Here is an 8,333-nt window from a genome sequence, read left to right as displayed (position 1 = left end):
GGCCGAGCAAGTGGTAATCAGTAAATAAATCATAGGGGTAGATCTAAGGAGGTTACTAGAGCCACCACAAGGGCAATTAGAGAGCTTGTAAATCAATTGTTCAGTTCATAAACAAAAACCGGAGATAGACTGAAGCAGCATTGATCTACTTTGCACTTGCATAGCAAATTCAGTTCGAAGGCTAGCTGGCTTGACTTCAGGCTCCATCTGTAAGTTTATAAAGCAAACAAATATAGAAAAACAAACAATCTATTCGCTCCCCAGTGGTGTCGCCATTTTGTTATCAGGAAATCTATTGTCTATGCAGAGCTGCTAGTCCCACTAAGGCTAGTAGCTACCTTAGAAACAAACAAACTAAAACCACTTTCATTTTCCTTTATGAGAAATAGATAAGAGGGGAATAAAGGAGACCAACATCTGTCTTGCGCTTGGTTCCTTGCTTGATTCCTCTCCCTTCTGATAGATATTTGCCACTCGCTTCCTCGTCTACCCAGCTTCAAAGAGCACCTGTAGAATCAAAGCAGCATAACACTATCCAAGAACATAGATCTATTATCATAAACAATATAGGACCAGATATATATTGACCACACAAATGCATATATCATCAATCATACGAGAATGTGGAAGAAAACTTGAATAGCTTTATTAATAATCAAGAATAACAAAGAGGATTACAACCAATTTTTCTGACCCAACATCATCCTCTCAGCAAGAAAGCCCTTCTTCACCTCATGAAAAGCTTAGATCACCCAGCACTATGATGTTACACCAAGAAACCAGCAGCGCTTCCTTACAAGATACAAAATTCTAGCCTCCAACCCCCAGATCTCTGGGATGAGAGATATATATATAGATATTTGCAGAGGTGTGAGTCAGCTCTGGGTTTTTTATTAGTGTCTTCTCTCTAATAGTTCTTGTTTCCACTTGGAGATCTCATTGATCTCTTACTCATCCTTGGGCAATTCTGAGAGGCAAGTGTCACAGGAGAAGTTTCTGGAAGATTCCATGATCGTCCACCTCGCAAACTATCTCCGCCACTTATCTATTCTCATCCATCACACCATATAGAAGGGCTTTTCAGTATGCATCGTACCTCCTGTGTGCATTTAGGTGGGATGCATCGCACCCTCAGCACTTAGCAATCAGTATGGTCCGGTTTTGACCATTTCTGAGTAGTTTTTCGTGGAGAACTTCTGGGAGATGATGTAATCAGTTGACCTTGTTCTTTTAGGGGTTGGAACAACACTTTTAGGGACTTAGGATCCCTTGGTTTATGGACATTTATGATTGGGGTTGCAGTGCCCAAAAATGTCTATAACATCACTGAACCCAAAGAAGTCTTTATTTGGTTTGGAAGAAGGAAAACTGTTAGGCCAAATTATCTCTAAAGATGGGATCTGGATTGACCCAACCAAGATTGAAGCTATTTTGCAAATATCTCACCCAAGAAACATTAAAGAACTTCAGGCATTTTTAGGAAAAATAATTTTTTTAAGGAGATTCATCTCTAACTTAGCTGAACTAATTAGATTATTGAATAACATGTTGAAAAAGGATTCGACTATTAAGTGGACAGTAGAGGCTAAACAATCATTCAAAGAAATAAAATTAGCCTTAACTCAAAAACCATTCCTCACAAGCCCAAAAATTGACAGAGACTTCATTATCTTTTCCTTTGCATCAGAACACACCATAGTTGTAGTCTTACTACAAAAGGATGATCAAGGATGTGAAAAACCAATAGCCTTTTTTAGTAAAGCTCTTAGAGATGCCTCATTAAAGTATAAAATAATGGAGAAACAAGCTTTTGCTTTGGTAAAAGCTATTAAATATTTCAGAGTGTATATTTTGTATTCTCATGTAGTAGCTTATGTTCCCAATGTTGTGGTCAAAGATATCCTGACACAGGATGGAGTTGATGGCAAGAGGGGAAAATGGATAGCTACTATTTTAGAATATGATATAGAGATAAAACCTACCAAGTTAATTAAAGGTCAGGGGTTGGCCAAACTTATGGCAGAAACAAATTGCCAGACATCAATCTGATTGCAGAACTGGATAATGAACAGGAGATGGTGAATCCACAGATCAACTAGCCTTTTCTAGATTCCCCCTAGTATGCTGATATTATATATGTTCTACAAAACCTGCAGGCTCCTCCAGGGTTATCCAAAACTAAAAGTAGGTTTTTAAAAATGAAAGCTTCGAAATTTGGCATTATGGATAATACTTTATTTTGGAAAAATCATGAAGCCATTTTGTTAAAATGTTTATTAAAACAAGAATCTGACAAAGTAAATCAAGAATTTCATGCAAGGGATTGTGGTGGACATCTCTACTGGAAGTTAACTGCTGACAAAATTCTAAGAGCTAGATTTTACTGGTCAACCTTGTTTTCAGATATCAAAAAAATTTGTAACTTCCAGCGATAAATGCCAGATCTTCGAAGGCAAAAGAAAACTCTTACCCTTACCTTTGAAACCTATTTCCATCGAAAAACCTTTTCAACAATGCGGTCTTGACTTCATTGGAGAAATTCATCCACCCTCTTCATCTTAGCATAAATGGATACTCATTGCAACTAATTACTTTACCAAATGGATAAAAGCTATTCCCTCTAGACAGGTCACTGATACTGTAATAATAGGTTTTCTAGAGGCTAATATTCTATCTAGGTTTGGTTGTCCTGACAAAATTATCACAGATAATGCTGCAGCCTTCAAGTCAAAGAAAATGATTTATTTTTGTCACAAATATCATATAACACTTGGTCATTCCACAGCTTACTATCCTCAAGGAAATGGGCTTGCAGAATCCTCCAATAAAATTCTAATGAATATTATCAAAAACTATTGGAAGACAATAAGAAAACTTGGAATAAGAAATTAACCAATGCTTTGTGGGAAGATAGGCTTACAATTAAGAAATCAATTGGAACTAGTCCCTATGAGCTAGTGTATGGAATGGAGGAAGTTTTCCCCTCATCTTTGGGAGTTCCAGTCATGAAATTACTTCAAGAAGCTCAAGTGGAACCAAATGATATATAGAGGAGAATTAACTAGATTATCCATTTATAGCAAACCAGGGAGGAAGTATACAACATAACCCAAGTACTGCAAGAAAAGCTTAAGAAGATATTTGACAAAAGGACCAAAGCAGAAGACTTCTATCTGGGAGACAAAGTGTTATAGTAGGATTCAAGAAGAGAGGACAAAGGGAAACATAGGAAGTTTGACTTCATATGGAAAGGTCCATACATAATACATGCCTTTAGAGGAAATAATTCATATTTTCTTAAAGAATTGGATGGTGCAGAGATCGAAGGAGGACTAGTTAATGGTCGAATGTTAAAGAACTACATTGACCCAATTTACTAATTTTACCAGTTCAGTTGTACATACTCTATCCTTCATAATGTTTAGTGTTGATTGGATGGTAATTTTGGAGTTGAAGCCCGAAGAGAAGGCCCTAAACTTCAAAAGTATTACTATCATAAATATCAATAAAGCAGCAAGGTAAAGGAGATTTACAGAGCACAATCAAAGTTTTTCAAAGGCCATTGATCTATAGTTCTTGACTTTCCACCAGGAAAAGACATCCCCAAGTGGAGCCACTGTTATGTTCCTATACCTATAGGTGTCATATATCACGATTGACTTGGTTTAGCTCTGAAATATGTACAAACCTTTGCTTGTTGCAAATGTTTTCCATATTTGTAAAAAATCAAAAAAATTAAAAAATGTAAAGAGGGTATGCCCTAAAAGAAAAATCAAAGGGAAAAAAGAATGAAAAGTTCAAAAGATGAAAGAAAATGAACCCCAAAGAAAAAGAAAAAAGACCATAAAAGTGTGCCAGTCCAAATGCCACTGCTATTTTACCTTTTGTATAATAAAGACTGTGTGCAACTTGTTACTTATGCCAAAATCCATGGTAACCAAATAGTTTAATCTTGGTTATTCCATGTTTTGAATTTCATGTTTATGGAGATAGAGAATAAAATCTGACCAAACTGTTTAATCTTGGTAGATAAGCAGATAGGTAGAGCTAATAAAAGGAGCTCAACAGTTTAATCTGAGCCCTTGGATGTAATAAGGTTAGACTTAGTGAAAATACCATTGTAAAGAAAAGAAAAAGTCTGATAAGGGTTTGACAGTTTAAGTGCACCCTAATAAAAGAAGTAAAAATGGTAGGATGTGTAGGTGGGTAAGTAGATGATTGGTTGCAGAATTATGTATGATGAATGGTTAAGTTAAAAGCTCAAGTCATATACTCTCATGATCAAAAGCACTTAAAGATATGGATGACAATGAAGACATTTACATCATAGACGAAAGTCAAACTAATTAACTTCGTCACTCATTTTTTTCCCTAAACTTTACTAATTTCCCATAAGTACTAAAGGCACCAACAACTTGAAAGTTAAAGGGGCTCAGAGCATTTCTCTAACTTATGGAGGGACCGGACCCTTGGCCCAATAACTTGTAAGGCCTAAGTGCTAAAGTCCCTTCATCAAAATTCACCCCCTCCGTAATTCATTCATTCCCTTCAAATCCTTTTCCTAAGTTAAAATCACTCTTTTACTTAGGAAAAATAAAAGGTTCTTTATAAAAACCCCCTCGAACACACTTTAGCCTAAGTCACAATGTTGGATAATGAATGTATTTTTGGAAACATTTACCTAGCACATTTTCTTTTCCCATGGTCATATTAACTTTTAGTTCTTATTATTTATTTAACTCCCAAAACACATTACCGTTCCCCATATTATTATTAATAAAAATCCCAAAATCAATAAATATCCCGTCCTTATGGTTTGAAAAATAAACTACAAATAAAGTTAATTAAATTGGATTAGTTAATCGAATCACTATTAATTAAGAGCCAAACCCCCAACGTGTTAAAAAGGGATTAATTAGTCATCTGGATTAATTAATAACCTATCCACCAATAAAATCATTCCCGATATAGTTAAAGACATTTAATCATGATGATTATGCTGTTGGGTCCCCACCAGTAACGCCCCAACACCTTCCGCCACTAACTATTGTCCGATATCCTTTCCTTCATCCAATGGTCCTCGCTCATATTGCGTAGACCTTTTGGTCGAACATTAATGACGCGATATAAGTTGTTTTGACTTTTCGTTGATGCTACGTGTCATTCAATTTGTGTCATCATGCGACTCTCTGCCAAAACCACCAACCTCCCAAAACCTGTGCGATGAAAACCATTACCGCTCCCGCTTACAGCTTTCGCTAAATGACAAAGCATCCCATCAGTCAGTTAACTCCAATTGTCATTTTCCATTCACCCACCAAATTCCAAAAGGTCATTAACTTTGTACATAAAACAAAAATATTCACGGTTTTCTCTTTTTACCTAAAAAGTAAAGTTCTTCTTCCATGCATGCACAAAACATGTCCAGACCAGCAAATTATTCCCAACTGCCAACCACTATCAGTTGCTAAACTCCAGGCCACTGAAGACTATTGTGCGCACCTTGCAAAACATTCACCATAGCCATTTGTCCTGACAGTCAACTATAAATAGGTATTTACCACATTTCCTTCTCATAAACCTTGTTTTTGTACTGAACTTCCACTAAATTGCTCTAAAATCAAATAATTCAGTACAATTAAAGATGTTTCCTAGTCCCAAGACTTCCCCAAGCACCTGTTTTATCTGAAACCCTTGAAAACCCCAACTTTCTTCCTTGAATACATAAGAACCAAGGATGGAAGTTCTTGTCACCCTAAATGTCACACCAATCACTACTCCCCATGGGGATTTGGACCACCTTCCCTTGGCCGATAAAGATTTTCAAATTAAGGACCTTACTTTTGATGAAACCCCCTTGAAGCTATACTGCAGGTATCGGGACAATTATCTGAACAATGCTGATAAAATAGGTCTTTGGGAGTCCAACCTCCCTAAATATCAATTCCCCACTGTCCATATTTTCCCAGATATTGTCCACCAATGCCATGCAAACTACAACCCCAATCTGAGAGCTGTAATGTCCCCCAACCAGGAGGTCTTTTTCACAATTACAACTGAGTCTATAAATGAAATGTTGCAATTATAGTGTGGCCAAGACCTCACTCCCCTTTCCATTGCTAATTTACTTGATAAATCTTCAATGCTATCCAATTCCGAAATTAACCAAGTCTGTCAGACCTTCATGGAAGAAAAATACAGGGCAAAAGAACCCCCTCTTTATATGTCAAGCTTCTTTACAAGTCTGGGCCAGGATATCATCACCATGATTGCTTGCATTTTGGGCTTTACTACTAGTCAGTATGTAGATGAGTTGACCTTAGCCTACATGTCTATTTTCACCCCTAGTCAACCTCCTACAGCCAAATATGACTATGCTACATTCATTGCTGATAAGATGCATGACCAATTCATGAGATTAGAGAATGAGAGGGTATTTAAATATTCTTCAGTCCTGTATCATCTTTTCCTTTACTACCAAATTGATAAATTCCCTTTCTCTATACAAAAGCTTGACACTAGAGGGAACCCCAATTTAGCTATCTTTTGGACTTCCATTTTTGACAATTCACCTTCTTCTCCCTATCCTTATACACATTTTATTGATCAATTTGTGCATCCAGTAACTACCATGTTGATAGGAAGTCCCCCTCCTAGAATCAGTGATGATATCAAGAGAATTCTTCAGTTATCCAAGCAATATAAGGTTGGAGACTGGTACTTATACTAGAATCATACCAAGATCAGGATTTATGGATGTGACTTGCCTCCCTTGAAACTACCCAAATACCTCCCCATGCGATTATTTTCCCTGGAGTACTACAGGAAAATGATCAACTTTGATGAAATCCATTTTATGAAAGCTAAGAAGAAAGCTCAGTGAAGGATAAAGGATCACCTAGGACCATTTGTTTGCAACAATAGAAAGGTAGGGAAAGAGGCAGAGGAAATCCTTGAGAGATTCAGATTGAAAAAGAGTTTCATTTGGCCTTATGATCCTCATAGCTTCATCTCTGACAAAAGACAAAAGCATAAACTATCCCCCTACATCCATCATAGAATTCCAAAAATAGAACAATATGCAAATCAAAATGAATGGGTGGAGGGAACACTTATAGAACAAGATAGTGAACAAGTTGAAGTAGAAAATGTTATGAAATATTTGGAAAGACAACTTGATCTAGATTCCTTTGTACAGGTGCTTGAAGAATCTTCATAGAGACCAACACAGGAGGATAGTGCACAGACATCAGGACAACCAGAGACTTCAGGATAGGGAAAAGATTCAGGATCACAGAGCATTTCTGAGGAGTTGACCCAAATTGATACAAACATGGGCAACCCTCTAGTATTGCAGACCCCTCTTAATGAGGAACGAATTCCAAAAAGAAGTAGGAATGAGGCTAGCCCTTCTACAATTCCATTGGACCAAGTATATGTAAAGAGATAGAGATTAAATCCTTTGTCTGAGCAGGAATATGAAGAGACTAGAAGTGACATAGTGCAAACAACACTAGTAGAGGAGACACCATTTACCTCTCAAACACAGGCACTAAACAGGCAGCTAAGTGTAGAAGTGTCATCACTAAGGATAGTTTCAGAGAAAAGCCAGGATTTGAAAGAAAATTACAAAGAGATTAAGGCTAGGAATGAGCAGCTCAAAGCTCAAACCTATACCAAATATCTGAAAATGGCTCCTACAAATCAGACAAGGTTGATGTCAGCCTTTGACATCAAAGAGGGAAAGATGCAGATGAGCTTTTTGAAGCCCACAGTACAACAACCACAGTCCATGGCTGATTATTTTAAAACAAATTTTGAATTTCTTGCTAGAGACATCCACCCAATTGATCAGATTGAGCTCCATAAGCAAATGGGTGAGATGGTCTATTCCACATTGACCAACAAAGCCATCATTGCACATCAGTTGCAGAATTCTTTGAGTAATACTACAACACAGTTATAGTTGGAAAAAGCCTCTTCTCAAGCTAAGGACACAAGGATAAAATCATTAGAAGACCTGGTGATTGAGTTGGGACATGATCCCAAAGATGTTAAAGTAGCTGAAAGTTTGATAAAGAAAAAGAATGATGACATTGCTACACTCAGGAAACAACTCAAACTCCCTCCCCTCATACATCCACAAACTGCAGAAGTAATTAAGAAACAAAATGAGGAAGAAGTTATGGACTTGATCCTTAAGTTGAATGAGTAGTTGAAATAAATAGAATAGGAACTAGAAAAATATTTTCAGTCCAAATAGGGTGAGTCGACCACCATGCCTCAGACTATAATACCCATGGTTTCTACAACAATGCCATCTACTATTGCAA

The sequence above is a fragment of the Pinus tabuliformis genome, chromosome 6, assembly GCF_031772625.1.
Source record: "Pinus tabuliformis cultivar Carrire ecotype Pingquan chromosome 6, CPIR1, whole genome shotgun sequence".
NCBI classification, from domain to species: domain Eukaryota; kingdom Viridiplantae; phylum Streptophyta; class Pinopsida; order Pinales; family Pinaceae; genus Pinus; species Pinus tabuliformis.
This window is presented reverse-complemented; position numbering follows the sequence as displayed.